Genomic DNA, 17,904 nt, shown 5'->3' on the forward strand with positions numbered 1-17,904 from the left:
GAAATAACTCTTTCTTTTAGAGGCTAATGATAAGGACTAAACAGTACATTGCACTAGATAGACGCAGCCCGAAGACCCAAGCTCGAAAATAAATGAAACTACGGCGTATAAACCGGCAGGTTTTCCTTCATCATCGTAAGTTGCTTCGGATGACTGAGATTTTTGTCTTGTACGCACAAATAAAACTGAGCTAAAGGACACCTTGTATCGCACTGACGAACCAATCTTTAACAAAAGCATAAATTCAGCGGTGGCAACTGCCTATATAGAATAAAATGAAGGCGCGTAAATAGACGGAATCGCCCGAATAACCAGTCGGTTGAAGCGTCTCAACGGATGGTTGCTGGCATAGCGCTGGCAGTGCTCCATTTCTGCTCTGTTGACCTATTTTGAAAATATTTTGAGAACTTCGCGAACACTGGAACGATGAGAGGTGAGAACTGCTGCATCAGCAGTGGTCGACCGTCGTTTGAAGCCCTCTTCTGCGCCATCTTCCTCAAATGTTCAAATGTTGTGAATCCCCTTTGTTTGCCTGACGCTTCTGATCTCTCGATGCGGCTTTATTAAATCCATATCTCTACAGCTGTATCTATTTCGATTGAGTTAAACTATTTTTGAACAGAGCGTTTTTTTTGCTTTCTTCGGATTCTCCTCACACTTGCGGCCCCATAAGCACAAAAGAAAGTTGAAATTTCTCGCAGCAATATCACGCGGCAATATCAGTATTTAAAACTGTTACTGTACCTGACATTGAATCAATAATGCTGCAGCATTTACATCGCTTTTTTAGCCGGTTCTGTGAATGATTTAGAAGTACAGGAAGGGCAGTTTATTGATATATATTTCGCAGTGCCTCCTGTACGCGGTAGTAAATGAGAGCTGACGAGAACTTCCGAATGATGCTCGTAACTTTAAGCTGCAGCTGCTCTGAAAACTATTCTGTTGCATACGCCACACATTTACGGCAGCATCTGCGTAATTCATACTGCGTAATAGCTGGCTGCATTAAAAGCTTCAAAGGGATACTGCAAGGACTGACAAGACGAGTCTCGCCGCGCTCGTTGTCTCCGATAACGGAAGAGTTGTGCGCACGTCGAAAGCGCGGAAAAATACGTGCCACAAGGGCAGAGAGGCGCATGCAAAAATAATAAGCTACCAGCACATTGCAAGGACCAAAGGTCGTCGCCCCGCACGCGGGCAGCTTGACCTTGGGACACTACTGGGAACGCAGACGTTCTTTCAGTCAGCGGAGAAAAGGAAAAGAGGGGAAGCGCGGGGTCCGGCGGAACGAAAGAAAGGCACGAAGCATGGAGGAAGGAAAACCTCCTCTGTAATTCCTCTAAGCAAGCTTTGGAAGCGATGGCTGGCGATGGGTTGTAGTTTCTCCATTCTCCCTCTTCAGGTCACGTGCCTGTCTATTTGGATTGGCCGCTCGCGTTGAGTCGAAGACGAAGCCGCTGTTTACCGCGCCTGGGTGCCGTGCGTGCAAGTCGCGACGCGCATTCCTCTTTTATTTTGTAGTACGGGCCTGTGTGCGTTTAGGTTCTGTTCAGCGATCACTTCATCGTGCAAGCTTCATTGATGTGTGACGCTGCAGTGGGCGACATCTTCGCGAAAGAGTCAACGTCTGAAAGAAACAGCGCACGCCAGATCGTCGCGGCGCCCTCATCGTACGGATTCTTTGCGCACAATTTCAACCGTACAAGTAAGTGACATTTTCGTTTGGTGATACGGGTTGTTTCCCGCCGTCAAGTTATGGTGTGTTCAATACAGATTTTTTATCATGGATTGTGTGCGCGAGCCGCTGCTTGTTGCTATTTCTTGTTTTGAGCCGGTCGCGTGCGGCCGGAGGGAGCCTATCGTGTACAACACACGATCGCAGCGGCGCAATCTGCCGGCGTCTTTCTCATGCTTTCTTTCGCTGCAGGCTCTGATCCTTCGTCTGCCGTGCGAAAGAACATTGCCGGTTGTCTCTTCAACGCCAAGTATTTGTCCCTGCTCACGACCATTCAGTAAGGTAAGTCCAAAGCGCAGTCTCCGTTCAGAAAGGGGCGAGTAAATTAGTGTGCGCGCTTCTGTGGCACGTACTGCGTGCAGTGCTCACATCTACTGCAGCACTGTATGTGATTCTTATTGGACAATAATCCCTTTATAATTTTAGCGCTGCAAGGCAACTCCTTCTGCCAGGCCGCTTTTTTTTTTTTTGCGAATGGACGGCGTCAATTTTTTTTTCTTTACCACGGAGTAGCAAGCAAACGATAAAACAGTAAACGTGAAATTTATTTATTCATAGGCAAGAAATTAGCAGCTCATTTGTGCTCTGCGCTTCCAGGCATGCGGCCGTTTTCGCTTACACTTTGCAATATTTTTGCTAACCCAGAATGTGACTTATCATGCCAGCAGTTTTACTGCATTCGAATGGCAAGATGCGCTTGCTAATGGTGTTAAGTTGATATGTAACTGGCTCTTCACTCAGGCTGAGAACTAATAGAGAAAAGTGAACTTGTTTAGTTCTTTTTACTAGTGAAAAAGTCGGGGCTAGTTGGTGGCCAAACATTAGCTCACAAAAGCGTACAGTCTATGTCACCTCTTTTAGTGCTCTTGTATTCTCTTATGAAAGAGTGAGACTTTAGGTTTGATGTCGCTCTAAGAGGTTGAATAGAAGAATACGCTAGTATCTAAGCTTTTCTGTTTAGAACAATAAGGATTTTGGTTGCACTGCGGTAATCTGTCAACAAAAAAAAATTCTGTAATGAATACTGTCAATCTCGTAAGCAGTAACAGTATAGTTCTTTCTTTTTTCTGCAGTGGCTGTTAGAAGATATGTTAATTATGTTAGGCACTTAGTGACAATTCACTGGTAATAGGCCATTGTGCTGTAGAAGTTTGCCTAGGCTTATTATGCCAGTGCACTGCGTCAATTATGCCTGTTATAAATATGTGGCAAGTGCTGTAATGGATAAAATTTAGAATAAAAAGCTGTTTCTCGTTTTCAAACTATTCCTGTTGTTTTTTGAGCATGTGTGCTGCCATTACGTGGTTTAATGAACATATAAGTTATCAGTAACCATTACACTAACGCTATAAATGACACCTCTATTGCAGTGCACCTGGGAGAAGGAGGGATGCAAAGGTGCACAACCATTGTCACTCCTAGCACCGAAGTTCAGCCTGGATTCTTCAAAACCGTACGAGTGGCCGGGACTAGATGTGTGTGGTATGTATGTTTTTATGTAATTGGGACATTGTTGCAAGTTCATCATCACTTGATGTCGATCCGTGAACATAGTATGCTATGTTGCGCAGCTGCAGCTATTCTATTACAGAGATTTTAGAGCTTTTCAATGTTTTCGAGGACTTAGTTCTGAAACAATTTCTGAATAATGGTTTGAATAATTGTGACCACTTTTTATGGCATGAAGTATAAATGCAGTTTTTTTTCTGCAAAAGTAGGCTGGACTTCAGCAAAGATTTCATATTGAATTAGTTTGAGAGGCGCTGCCTACAATCCATGTTGCTGGCGTCAGAAAAAAATGACACACAGTTATGGTAATGCTTGGCAGGGTGGCATGCTACCAAGCTAATATGACTAGCACCGTTTATGCATGTGAAGCTTAATGTGATATGCAGCTATGTGAGGCTGTTAATCTTCTTTGCACTGTTCACACTTTCTTTTTGAGCAGGAAGGTGCTGTTCACTGATGTGAATAATTTCCAATAACTCACATGAATCCATATTAGTTTTATTTAACATCGGAGTGAACTTAAAATTTAATTAAGCTCACGTGCCCTGCATGTGACAGCAGATATGGACGGCAACTGGTTTAATAGCCATTCTTGCATGCTGTCAGTCAGTGTTTACAATTTCATTATGCTAAGCATCTGAAAAGATGTGTAAAGGTAACACAACATTCTGTTGTGCCAGCAAAATGTAATTCATGAGGATTACTGGTGCTGCATATGCTGCAAGCATTAGATGAAGCAGCACTGTCTAAATAAAAAGACGAGATTTGTAATTTCCTCAAGCAAAAATAGTGCTTTACAAGGAGACTGTTCTATGCTGCTTGTGTAGTTAATGTAGTCTGTCAGTGAAGGCCAGTCCATAGCCAAAGCTTTTTGCACAGGCATAATGTAGAGGTGTAGTATGAAACAGGTTATGAACGTGAATAAAAAGTATCTTTATTATAATGTGGTCCAAATAATTTTTTTTGGTATGAAGTTACCTCATGCATGGAGACAACTCTTGAGATGTGTAATTTGCCCTTGCTATTATTTCACGTTTAGCCGAAAGCTTTTCCTTGTTTTCCAGGAGTGGTAGACTAAGATTTATAGTGCATTGCCTTTGTGCATAGGCCTTTCACCAGGTATTTAAACTGTATCGAAAGGCTGTGACAAAGGAATGCACCCAGAAATGCCATCACAGGCACAAGCTTCCTGCTGTTTGCTAATCTGAAATGAATTCACAGGTAATATATGCAGGGAAAATTACAGTTGGAAGTATCACTCATTGATGCTCAGATAATCACCTACACTTCCCTTTTAGGAAGAAAATTCACTGTATGGGCAACAAAACATATAATGGCATCAGAGACCAGAGACATATTGTTAGCAAGGGCTGCATGAAACCTTAACCACTCTAGATACAGAGAAATAAAAACACGAGAATGGAGGGAAGGGTTTGTTAAACGGCATTTCATTTTATCACCTTTTAGTAGCTTCCATTTCATGCACATGTTTTTCTGTTTCTTGATATGACCCTCTTCTTAGTCTGGCATCCAGGATGCCTACAGCCTGACCGTGCAGCTGGGCACAATATTCTGGATTTTTCCTGAGAAGCCAGTGTGCTTGTGATAATGTCAGCATATGTGAGTGATTAAGTAGCTGCCATTTAGGACATGTTTTGTTTTTCCTGCATATCTTTTCTGATTTTGGTTCTCATTAATAAACAGAAGCCTGCACTTGTGGCATTGTTTTCATGCATCGCCCTTTATCCCTGCCTTTTATGTGGTTTACACTTTTAGACCTGAATTAACTAAGCCCATGGTCACGTCGTCTGAGCTTTGTGGTTGCAAAATTCATTATACGTTTTCTTCTCTGTGCAGGTCAAATACATGGTACATACTGCCTCCACCTGTATGAAGAAGACTGCCAGGGTCATTGCTGTAATATGGTGTAGCATGTGACAAAATAAATATGACGGTATGTTTCTTTTTCCGATTCGTTTATGAATTCTTTGTGTACATTCTGCAGTAGTACCTGCACCTGAACACACAATGACACAGACCATCTCACATGAAAGATTTCGCAACATTTTGACACTGCCTGCACTTCCAGAAAGACTCGGGCTTCTACCATATGGGTCAACTTTAGTTCTGCATTCAGTGGGCAGGTTTACGCTACAGAAGGGTAATAATGCTCTCGTGTGGACAGTATAAATACACCACCGAGTAGTGCATAGATACCCCTTGCAGTAGGGCATTACTTTGTACCACTAGAAGGGTAACTTTATCCATCATGTAAGGGTATAAGCTTGCACCACAGGGGTGCAAACTTTGCTCTGTTTATGACGGTATAAGTTTAGTCTTTGACAAAGTAACTTTGCACTTCTATACGTAGCATAAATTTACCTGCTAAAGGTGCAAACTTGCACCTTGCATGCTAGGATATGTTTATGCTTTCCTCAGGCTAACATTTACCCCTTTTAGAAAGGCGTAATGTTATACCTAACTGGTTTAAAGTTACTCTTCTTATGTCAGTGCAAGTTTAGGCTATTAGAGCGTAGCATTACTCTATGTGCGAGAGCATAAATACTTAGTCTCCAAGAAACAGCATAACCTTACCCCCAAAAAGGTGTCAGCTCAGCGACAAGTGTTTTACCCCCCAAAAAGACTAAGATCACACCTTTTTTTCTTAGAGTGTGAGGCCGCGAGAGCAATCGCGACCTCTTCTGCTTGTGTTGCACTGCGGGCTCTGAAAGTTAGGCCGTTACCTGTGTTACTGTTGTGAACTACTGCGGCCGTGTACCATCCCCCGTGGTGAGGGCCGGAGGCGTCCACGTAGTATACACCTGTTTTGTTGCCATAATATCGGGCTAGCGCTTCCGCTCGTGCCAGGCGCCGACCATTATGGTCTTCATGTGACATGTTTGCTGGAAGAGGCCGCACGTGGAGGGCACGTCTCCACAGTTCCGGGATGCGAAACCTGTCTTCCATTGGAGGGGTGTGTTGTATATGGAGTCGAGCAAGAAGGCGGCGACCCGACTCCGTTAGCGACAAGCGCGTGTACTGGTTTGTAAGGTGCGCCTCCCGGAGGTTGAGGAGGTGGCCTAGGTGGACTATATGCCTACTCAGCCGAACATCAGTATAGAAGCATGCATAGCCCCGCCGCGGTGGCTCAGTGGTTACGGCGCTCGGCTGCTGACCCGAAAGACGCGGGTCCGATCCCGGCCGCGGCGGCCGACTTTCGATGGCGGTGAAATTCTAGAGGCCCGTGTACCGTGCGATGTCAGTGCACGTTAGAGAACCCCAGGTGGTCGAAATTTCCGAAGCTCTTCACTACGGCGTCCCTCATAGCCTGAGTCGCTTTGGGACGTTAAATCCCAATAAACCAATAAACCAAGCATGGGTTTCCCTGCAGAAATTCTGCCCTAAGCTCACAAACTGCGAGCGCTTGTTAATTACATTTCAAAACATGCTGTGCGCGGGTGATGAGGCCGCCAGTATAGCGGAGGGCTCCTGGCAACTGAGAGCTCGTGAGAATTCTTTAACTTGGAGCAAAGTTCCACAGACAACTTTCGCATTTCGTCGCCATTCCCGGAATTAAGCTGGCGTCCTCGCGGTGAATAGCAGACCCCCGCAGCTACCGAGGCTCCCGGGCAGTTAGGTGCGCTTGTTGCGTGACTATACGAAGCCGCCCGCCCTTATAAGCCAGAAATGTGCGTAAAAGAGCGGTACGCCTGGCGCTGCCAGCGGAAGATTCGTGCAGCGGCGCCGAGCTACGTGTTCATGAACTAACGCTATTACGCCGTTTCGATGGCCGTCGGAATGCGTAGAAAACAGCGCGGCGAGCACAGTCGACAGTACGAAGGGCCTCGTAATTAAAACAGCGCAAGTCAGTGGACGGAGAGAAAGGCTTAGTCGCAAACGCGAGCGCTGAAGCTTTTGCCTCTCATTCCGTGCACTCAGGTTGCGTGTAGCCGTTGTACGCAGCAAGGTCAGAACCGCGAGCTCTCAACCGCATTCACGTTGTGAGCTGCGCGACTGGCAATGCGGTTTCAATCTCACTTCAGCCGTTGAATCGGCTACTGTGTGCAGGCTGCCGGTGGTTTGAAATTGCATAGGGTTGTTTTCTTTGTTTTTAGTACGCGCTCATGCAGACACGCGCAAACATGCGCCTCGTCAACTTGTGAAGCGCTGTGCGAGTCTGTGGTCTTCCATGGTTTCTGCGCAGTGGAATGGCGAATACGCTTTTAGATGTGCCGAAAAATATCTGGGAAGTACCACATGTATGCACTATCACTACCGATTTGGGTCTTGAAAAAAAAGAAAAGTTCCTCAATGCCGGTCATCATGCCCGCAGTACGTGAGGTGCCGACACGCGCGAAGCAGGGTTTTCCGCGAGAAAACCCTCCTATACTACCACTGCCATACTACCTCCACTGCCATACACTGCCTCCCATACTACCACTGCACAAAATACGAAATGCAACAAGCGGACGCAATCCTGAGGAAATTCCCTCAAGACGGCGCTTCACTTACCACAATCAACATCAACCGACAAACTACTGGCTCTGGGGCTACACACAACAGTCTCGAAGAACTCCAAGAAGTGCAAATAATAGCACAAATCGAAAGACTAAAACTATCGGCAACGGGCAGAAGACTCCTTAGCAGATACGGCGGTGAAGTTACAACAAAGGAGACACAAGCCACGGAGACGATACCAGACGAATACAGAAACACCATCAAAGTAGCACCGATACCAAGGAATATGGACCCGAACCTACACATGGTGCGAAGAGAAGCAAGAGCAGAGTACGTACAAAGAACACTGCCAACTAGAAACCACACTGTGTACATAGACGCCGCTACATACACTGGTAACAGAAACCACAAGAAAAGCAAAGTGGCAACGGTGATCAATTCGGACCTAAAAGAAATCACCAGCGTGCCAATCCAGAACTGTACGGTAGTCGAGGCCGAAGAGCAGCCGTGGCTCTAGCGGCAGCGGAGGGCTACCGATGCAACAGGTCCTTAACAATACTCACCGACTCACAAGCTGCATGCCGCAACTACCTAAATGGCCTAATCAGCCGCAGCGCGCTCCGCATTCTCCGCTCAAGTAGCAAAACCGAAAACAACCAGGCCAAACACACGATAGCTTGGGTGCCGGGACATACCGACATTACGGGAAATCAGGAAGCGGATAGGATAGCTCGAGGGTACGCAACAAACCGAGCATCCAACATTCCCGATACCGCTGAGGAACCCGAGCCGGTAGCCCAAAGCTATACAGACATTCTTAACTACTACAGAGGAATCAGACGAAAACACCCGCCCCCACACAAACAACTCAATAGAGAAGACGCCGTAGCATGGCGACAGTTACAAACGGGAACATTCCCGTGCCTAAACATCCTCAGTAAAATCTACCGCACGCAGTACAAGAGCGAGTGCCCGTGATGTGGAGACAAACCAACATTATACCATACGACATGGGCATGCCAGAAAATAGAGAAGCTACCCATAATTGAAAACCCGAGTGCGGGACAGTGGGAGAGGATGCTATCCAGCGACATCCTGAAAGTTCAACAAGGACTAGTAAGGCGTGCACGCAGGGCAGCTACCCTCAGCGGAGCCCTGGACTAGGGAAACCGACCCTGATGATACGATGGAAGACTCCATCTGAAGCCGCAAAAAAAAAAAAAAATCTTGTAAAATGGAGCAAATAAATGTTTTCCACCACCAGCATTGCGAGAAAAACATTCAACCAGCTGATACGTGCTCGTCAAGATTGTACGTGTGTCCCCGCAGGCAGCTGCAGCAGGCAGGCGGCAGACTACATGGTTTATTGGTTTGGTTTATTGGTGTTTAATGGCCAAAAACAACTCAGGCTATGAGGGACGCCGTAGTGAAGGGCTCCGGAAATTCCACCACCTGGGGTTCTTTAACGCGCACTGACATCGCACAGCACACGGGCCTCTAGAATTTCGCCTTCATCGAAATTCGGCCGCCGCGGCCGGGATCGAAACCGTGTCTTTCGGGTCAGTAGCCGAGCGCCGTAACCACTCAGCCACCGCGGCCGGGTTACAGCTCGGCGGAACGTACCCTGATTCGTTTCCGCTTACAGCGCATAGAAAAGAATTCGCAAAACAAGAAATTGCAACCACCTCAGCCGAGTCAATCACAAGCGTCGTCTGCGATCACACTTACTGCGTAGTTCGTCAAAAAACCCGCGATAATCAACAGCACAGTGAGCAGTTTGATTAGAAATGCGCGCGCGATTTTTCCCTCAGATGTGATGTTGAACGAATACGTAAGAGAGCAGCTGCTCACATACTTTTGAGGATCCTTACGAGTGCACTTGACATTCAGCACACAACGCGCCCGAAAGACGCACGTTCGTGTTATCGTCACTGATGCATACAAGCGCAAAGAGCACGAACTGCAGTTTGTTCTGCAGTCTGGGGCTGCCCTCGGTAATTTCAGGTAGCTTCTTTCGTAACCACGGAGCTTGCAACGAGACGCAGACGCACGCTATGCAGGACTGTGGTGGGGGCAGAAGCGGCCTGCAGTGGCTCCTCCCATTATAAAAATGGTCTATAGACAGTCTATAGACTTCTTATGGACTCTATTGACTTCCTATAGATATTGCTTTTTGTCTATTCATAGTCTATAGAGTGTCTATGGACAAAAGTCCACTAAAAGTGTAAGGCCATAAATCTATAGGTTCTCTATAGACTGTCTATGGCATTTGTAGTGCCTATAGACTTTCGTCTCTAAACAGTCTATAGACTTTTTAGACAGAAGTCTATAGACACTCTGTAAACTGTCTAAAACTGTTTTTGTAAGGGTCTGATTGATCGGATTGCAAAGACGTCGTAGAAGTGGAGTTTTGGCGGTTCATTTCTTGCAGGGGCTTTGAATCTGGAAGAGTTTCGGGACTTTCATACGCGGTTTTCTCAGCAACGCAGCTATCTTTCCACGCCGAAAAAAAGAAAAAAAACGTCGCCAGTACTCCCCAAGAATAAACTATCCGTCTTGCCTTGTTTCATGTTTCCCTTTAGTGTCCCTTTAATTATTAGGCTGTCTTAATAAGTGCGATAGTTTAGAGGAAGGAAATAGGCACGAACTGGTCTGCCCATAATTTTGAATATGTGCCTATACATTGCCTTTTCCTGCCCTGTCCCACGTAAACTTAGAATAGCGATCGAGTGTCACCATCGGTCGTATAAGCTATCAAGTCGTGGTCCAAACAATCACAGTCTCCCCCCCCCCCCCCCCCCCCTATTTTCTGCGGTGACAACTTGCTTGCAGGCCAAATGTGAACACGTCCTTACGCTGCGCGATGTCGGCACTGATTAAAGAACCCAGGTTGTCAAAAATCAATCCGGAGCCTCCCACTACAATGATGTTTCATGCCATAACCGTATGTTCCCTCAAATAGACCTAACATATTCTATTTGAAGTCATTTTCCCCTGTAACATCTTGAAAATTGGGTAAATTTGGACAAAAAGTCAGATAATTTCGATTCTTAAAGTTCCCTGGAACTCGCTAAAACTTATGTAAAGCGAAGCGTACCAACTCAGCGTATTAATCAGCGAAAGCTGTTATCGCTTTCGTTCAGCCGTTTAGCCCTGCATTTGGCAGGGTCAGCCGTAAAAGAAAGCCTAGCAGTGGTACTTCGAATGAGCGAAATGTAATCTGGCCACGAGTCGCCTCCCACCGTTATCTTTCTCCTTTCCTTCTCGCACTCATCTCTTCCTCCCCTCCCCTAAGCATGGAGAGTAGGAATTCCCTCTTTCCACTTTGCCACTTGCCATGATTTAGAGATGGCGGCCATTTAATTGAATTTCATTCTCTTCGATTAACTTCACTTACCCCAAAATTATACAGCAAAATGATATTATTTCGTTTAGTCATCATCATTAGTCTGACTACGCCCAATGCAAGGCAAAGGTTTTTCCCATATCCCTCCAATTAATCCGGTCCGAAGTAATTCGCTATGGAATTAAAGATCTCATGGCTGACGCTGTAGATACCACGGCAGAATTCCGAGCTGTATGGCTTAATTCATGGTGGGGGGTACAACAGGGCGAACAAGACGAAGCAAGAAGACCACACAGACGTTCTTCGTCTTGTTCGCCCTGTTGTTGTACCCCCCACCATGAATTATTACAAACTCGCCCAGCTATCCATCCTTCTTCAGTGTATGGCTTAACCAAAGCTCTTTCGCTGTAGAATTTTTTTTTTTCACCGAATTTTACCCCTTGAATTCCCTGAAGATAGGAAAATTCTCCGAATGTAACATTCATGCTCCACTACACTTTCCACTCTCATCGATGAAAGGCAACTTCGGCACGTTAAACACCAAGCACGAAAGAGCTTGCTGTCAAGAAACGGGTTGCATGCCCTGAGACCTCCACTACGGCACCTCTTTCTCTCTTTCTTCTTTCACTCCCACATTCCTCCCTTCCCTTACGGCGCGGTTCGGGTGTCCGCCGAGATATGCGAGACAGATGCTGCGCCATTTCCTTTCCTCAACAACCAGTTATTATTATTATTATTATTATTGTTATTATTATTTTTATTATTATTATTATTATTATTATTATTTTTATTATTATTATTATTATTATTATTATTATTATTATTATTATTATTATTATTATTATTATTATTATTATTATTATTATCGCCTTGTGAGCACGCTGTCTGCAAACTAGACCACCCCTCAAATCACACCCTGTTATAAGGGGCTTATATAGGTGTGCCAGATAAATTTAACCAAGCTTAAAAAAAAAAAAAACATGGAATGTTCTAGCCGCGTGAAACCAACTGAGGGCTGTTTAGAGTCATAAAATTTTTGAATGGCGCAAAGGAACAAACACAGGAAGACGCGGAGACAGAAAGAGCGCCTATCTTTCTGTCTCCGTGTCTTCCTTCCTAACTAACTGTTCCTTTGCTAACTGTACCAAGTAGGTATGAGCCGCCGCGGTTTAATCAGTGGTTACAGCGTTCGGCTGCTGACCCGAAGGACGAGGGTTCGACCCCGGCCGCGGCGGTCGAATTTCGATGGAGGCGAAATTCTAGAGGCCCGTGTACTGTGCGATGTCAGTGCACGTTAAAGAACCCCAGGTGGTCGAAATTTCCGAAGCCCTTCACTATGGCGTCCCACATAGCCTGAGTCGCTTTGGGACGTTAAACCCTCATAAACGAAACTAACTACTACTTAACTACAGTATGTCTTCATCACTCACTACGCACCAACACGTCTACTACAAGACATCGGCTCTTGCTTCCTACAATACACACCAATTATGGTCGACAAACATTGAAATTAACGGGTCCTTATTTGTGGAATAGTCTTGATTACAATGTTCAAATTTCACCTTCTCTTCATGCCTTTCAAAAACAATTAAAACATTTTATACTGAATTCATCCTGGTGTATATTCTTTAGTGCTTTGGTTTGTGTTTTTTTTGTCTAAAAATAACATGTTTATTTGATGTTTTCACTAGTATAATAATAATAATAATAATAATACTTTATTGCGCCACATATTTAAAAAAAAATGTACAGAAATCCGGCCTGCCAAAGCCTCATAGGGCTTGAGTGGCAGAGCCCGACAGGCAGCGGAACTGCGCAGATATACACATAGGCAAAAAAAAAAAACACATTCAAAATAACGGACATCAAATTAGTATGATGGTGAGAACAAAATAGACACAAGACTCATGTTACATGAAAGAAAAAAAAAAATCCTCATCAGATTAAATTGCAAGGAAGAAAAACCAAAGCGGCATGACAATACCTCAGATCAATGCAATAAATACAGCAGTAACCAATGAAATCACAAGATTTATTTGACAGGTGGTAAAGCACATGCATGATGTCGTAAACCCTCTAATTAATGTATCGCAGCATCTTTTTTATTTTGTATTTAGTTTTTGCCCGGCGAACACTTGGAGGTAACCTGTTAAAGTGAAAGGGAACGTAATAATCTCTTACACGCCTTCCATATCTTGTAGACCGTCGGGGAATACAAAAAGGTTCCTTCGGTCGAAGAGACCGTGTGGGAACATACGGAATCTTATAGTCACTAAGCCAAAAATGTTTCAGGACGATCGTTTCCATCAAAAGGCGGTCAAAATCAGGTAGAGAAAATACCTTAAAGAGATCAGAATCGGAGGGAAGGCCTAAATCATAGCCGATATTTTTTAATAAAGATCGTAGGAGAGAATTAATCCTGCACTTCCAGCGAACTGCACAGTGACCATAAATTGTTATGCCATAGCGCAGTATGCTATAACCAAGGGCGTTTACGATAACTTTGCGTATTGAAAGCGGCATGTAGTACCTGATGTCGTAAAGCACACAGGAGACGGTTCGGAGCTTTTTACAAACGTGGGACAAGTGATCATTCCATGAAAGAGCACTGTCAAAGTATAATCCTAGGTATTTCACTGTATTTGTATAGCTCAAGGGTACACATTGACATTGGGAACAATCAGATCCGTGCAAGAAAATGTGATTGTTTAAATCTACCTTCTTCATCGGGCTGTGAAAGCATATAAGCTGAGTCTTAGAGCTGTTAACTTTAATTAGGTTATTTGAGAACCAGTCTATAGAAATTATTGCTGCAGCTTGAAGAGAAGAAATTGAGTCAGAGTAGTTCGGTGACTGGGTTACAAGTACAGTATCGTCAGCGTACTGGTACAGGCCTACAGGAACAAAGTTTGAAAGGTCATTCACGTAGACGTTAAATAACAGGGGACTAATTATAGAACCTTGCGGAACGCCAGCTTTAATTAACAAAGAAGCGCTCTTTGTCCGGCCAATGGAGACATATTGCGTTCTCTGCAGTAAAAAACTTTCCAAAAGCGAAAGAAACACTCCACGGAAGCCTAACCTGGACAGTTTACACAATAACACACTGTGACACACGCTGTCAAAAGCCTTGCTGACATCCAGAAACAGTGCACACACCACTTGGTTACGTTCAAAAGATCGATTTAACATGTCGGAAAAATCCTCCAGAAGCATCTCCGTCCCTTTACCTTGTACAAAACCATATTAACACGGTGACAGGATTTTGTGCTTATCTAAAAAACTTGTCATTGTAAACAGCAGATGTTTTTTCTAATATTTGAGTCAAACAGGGCAAGACTGAAATAGGACGATAATTCTCATACCTATTACGTGCACCACCTTTGTGAATTGCGGTAACTATAGCCGCTTTCATGTTCACCGGGATCATGCCGCTTGAGATAATGCTGTTGAACAGCGACAGCAACACGCCTTTAAGTATGCAGTGCCTACTGCTGTAATATGCTAATTGCTATATAGCTGCGTAATTTGTTGCTGTCGTCTGCATCATATGTGCTAGTTTATAGCGGTCGGGACCCTTAAAGAAATTTTGTTGGGACCCTGAAGTTGTGTGTTTGTATTTCATGTTTTATGCTAAATAAATACACTTTCTTTCTTTATTTATTTATTTTTCTCTTCCTTTCTGTCTTACTTTCTTTCTTTCTTTCTTTCTTTCATTCCTTCCTTCTTTCTTTCTTTCCTTCTCTCTTTCTTTCATTCGTTCTTTCTTTCTTTCATTCCTTCTTTCTTCTTTTCTTACTTTCTTTCATTCTTTCTTCCTTTCTTTTCCTCTTCCTTTCTTTCTTTCAACCAAACAACCTCAACTTCAGCACACACCAGCGCTGCTCAGAGGTGCGCGGGCGTCGTTGCTCTCTGCCTGGACACGCAAGATCGCTCCAGCTGACACTGCATGGCAGTAAGCCGCTGCTGAATAGTGCGACGGAGAGGGGAAGAGGGGGGCGCGCAAGAGCACGCAAGTCACGTATCTACCGACAAGCACCGCACATGCTTTTCGCACTGCAAGATAACACGAGGTGCGCAATCTGCCGTGGCGATAAGCTGGCGGAACAATATGTATCGGCGTCGAGGAGGCCGTTGCACTCGCATCATTCGAGGAGAAATCGAAGCGCGGCGTAGCGTTGGCGTTGCTCGACATCTCACTCGGCGCTCTCTCTGCGCGTCAGACCACCGCGCTATTCGAGTGAGGGGAAGGGATCGTATACTTCAGGGACGAACGATCGACGCGGTTCAAGGGCTTTTAATCAGACAGGAGCTTTGTATCCGAATTACTCTGAGGCTATACCTAGGGGCTGGACTTCTCCCTTTAAAAAGAAAAAAAAAAGAATTGACAGGATGGTTGCCACTGCACAACGCGAAATTCAGCCACAGCTATAAGGTATATATATATATTTTACGGTGTGCTGGGGTGGCGAATATGAGAGCGAATTCATATATCTGCATAGTTATAGCGTAACCTTTTTTATTGCGAAAGCAATACTACGCCAGGTCTAACCGCTCGTCGCGTGCTCCGTAGACCCCTCAGCGCCTCGAGGAGCCGCCGCCGCGCCTAACAGAGGGTGTGACGTCAGCCTCTCCGTTGCTATGGAGACGCGTGACGTCAGCTTGCTCTCTCCACCGCAGCCAGGAGGAGCCGGTCGTGCCATTTGCGCGGCTTCAGAGCGAAGCTCTCGACGCAGGACGTTCTCCTCCAAATACAAGAAGATGTCCTGCGAAACGTACCTCGGACGGGAGAAAATGTCATAATGGCCCTGGACATCAAGGGGGCATTCGATAACGTCAGCCACGAAGCGATCCTTACGGGCCTAGACAACCTGGATTGCGGACGCAGAATCCACGGCTTCGTCAAAGCCTTCCTGTCCGATAGAACTGCCACCATCGGCATAGGAGACCTTCGATCGGAAAAAATTCGCACTCCAAACAAAGGAACACCCCAAGGGTCAGTTATCTCACCCCTACTCTTCAACATCGCTATGATAGGCCTAGCTCGAAAACTAGAGAACATCGAAGGCATCAGGCATGCAATGTATGCTGACGATATAACAGTTTGGACAAACACGGGCTGTCTCGGAGAGAAGGAAGAAAGGCTACAGCAAGCGGCCTCTTGTGTAGAGCAATGCCTCGCAGAAAGAGGACTCTCATGCTCGACCGAGAAATCGGAACTGCTGAGAGTCTGGAGAGGCAAGCAAAACCGGACCGTCCCAACCAACGAGGACCTAAAACTCAACGTCTACATAGAAGGGACGCCCATACCCGAAAAGACAACAATAAGAATTTTGGGCATGTGGGTTCAATCCAACCAGCGCAGTACTCACACTTTTACCCTACTGAAAGCAACAACGCTACAAGTCGCACGCATGATCACCCGCATCACCAACAGGCGACATGGCATGCGTGAAGAAGACACACTAAAACTAGTCAGAAGCCTAGTAGTTAGTCGAATCACGTACAGCCTACCCTACCAGTGCCTCAACAAAAATGAAATACAACAAGCGGATGCCCTGCTACGCAAAGCGTATAAGACAGCGCTCCGACTACCACGCAACACGTCTACAGAAAAACTCATGGCCCTGTGATTACACAACACCTTTGAGGAGCTACGAGAGGCGCAGCTTGAGTCGCAAAAACTCAGGCTGTTGCAAACAACGACAGGAAGAGCGCTCCTGCAGAGGCTCTCATACCGCGAGTAGATGCGAGAAATGTCGAGGACGGCAACGATCCCCGACGAGCTTCGCAAGACCCTCAAGGTAGTGCCAATACCAAAAAACATGGATCCCAACCTCCATCGAGGCAGAAGAGAAGCGAGGGCCGAATTGATCGAGAAAACATACGCTCCTCAAGCCACGACAGTGTATACAGACGCGTCTTGGAGAGGAGGAGATACCAAAATCGCTGTAGCGGCGGTGGTCGATTCGTCTTTACGCGAAATGACCAGCGCGTCTCTCCGAGGCTGCACAGCTGCAGAGTCCGAGGAAGTAGCCGTAGCTCTAGCGGTGGCGGAGGGCTATAGAACCGGGCGGTCGCTAACAATACTCACCGACTCTCAAACAGCCTGCCGAAATTACATGAATGGCAGTATAGGTCGTCACGCGCTCCGTATACTCCTCGCAGCGAGTGACAGAATTAAAAACCGGGAAGAACAAAACGACAAGATCCGACACAAAATTGTGTGGGTACCGGGGCACACGGGGGTGGCAGGGAACCGAGAGGCCTACAGGATAGCTCGAGGATACATTACTTTCCGAGCTTCCGACGAGACCGCGGAACTCGCGCCAGCACCCAGGGAATACTCGGCCATACTACAAAACTATAGAGGCAGAAGAATGCGATATCCCCCACCGCACAAATCTCTCAGCAGAGAGGAAGCTGTCACTTGGAGACAATTACAAACAGGCTCTTTCCCAAACCTACATATACTAAACAAAATGCACCCTACGATATACACGAACAAATGTCCCTGGTGCGACGAAAAACCTACACTATACCACATCACATGGGCCTGCCAAAACATAGACGTGGTCCCCAAAATACAAAACCCGAGTGCGGAGCAGTGGGAGACTCTGCTGTCCAGCGACCGCTGCGAAGACCAACAAGGTCTGGTACAGCGAGCTCAACGGGCGGCAGTGGCCAGCGGAGCCCTGGACTGAGGGCAACCGACCACTGATTAGAGGCGGACGACTTCGACAGAGAAGGCTCCTGGGGGTAGAACCAAGACGTCTCTGAAGATGCCCCCAAACCGCAGGAAAAACCATTAGTGTAAATAAAGTTTTCCCTTCCTTCCTTGCGCGAGAGGTTGCTC

General features: G+C 45.8%; 1 long non-coding RNA gene across 2 annotated transcripts; it reads left to right on the forward strand.

Annotated features, from left to right (window-relative positions):
* Positions 1–1,432: 1,432 nt before the first annotated feature.
* Positions 1,433–5,772, forward strand: LOC149338453 (uncharacterized). Of its 2 annotated transcripts, XR_016283446.1 has the most exons (4): positions 1,433–1,705; positions 1,928–2,017; positions 3,106–3,217; positions 5,102–5,772. It is a non-coding gene; the product is annotated as an uncharacterized LOC149338453 (long non-coding RNA). The 2 variants fall into 2 exon arrangements; XR_016283445.1 differs by having other exon boundaries at positions 1,433–2,017.
* The last annotated feature ends 12,132 nt before the right edge of the window (positions 5,773–17,904 follow it).

Source organism: Amblyomma mixtum, chromosome 6 (assembly GCF_055824585.1).
Source record: "Amblyomma mixtum isolate Tamu chromosome 6, ASM5582458v1, whole genome shotgun sequence".
Taxonomy (NCBI): Eukaryota; Metazoa; Arthropoda; class Arachnida; order Ixodida; family Ixodidae; genus Amblyomma; species Amblyomma mixtum.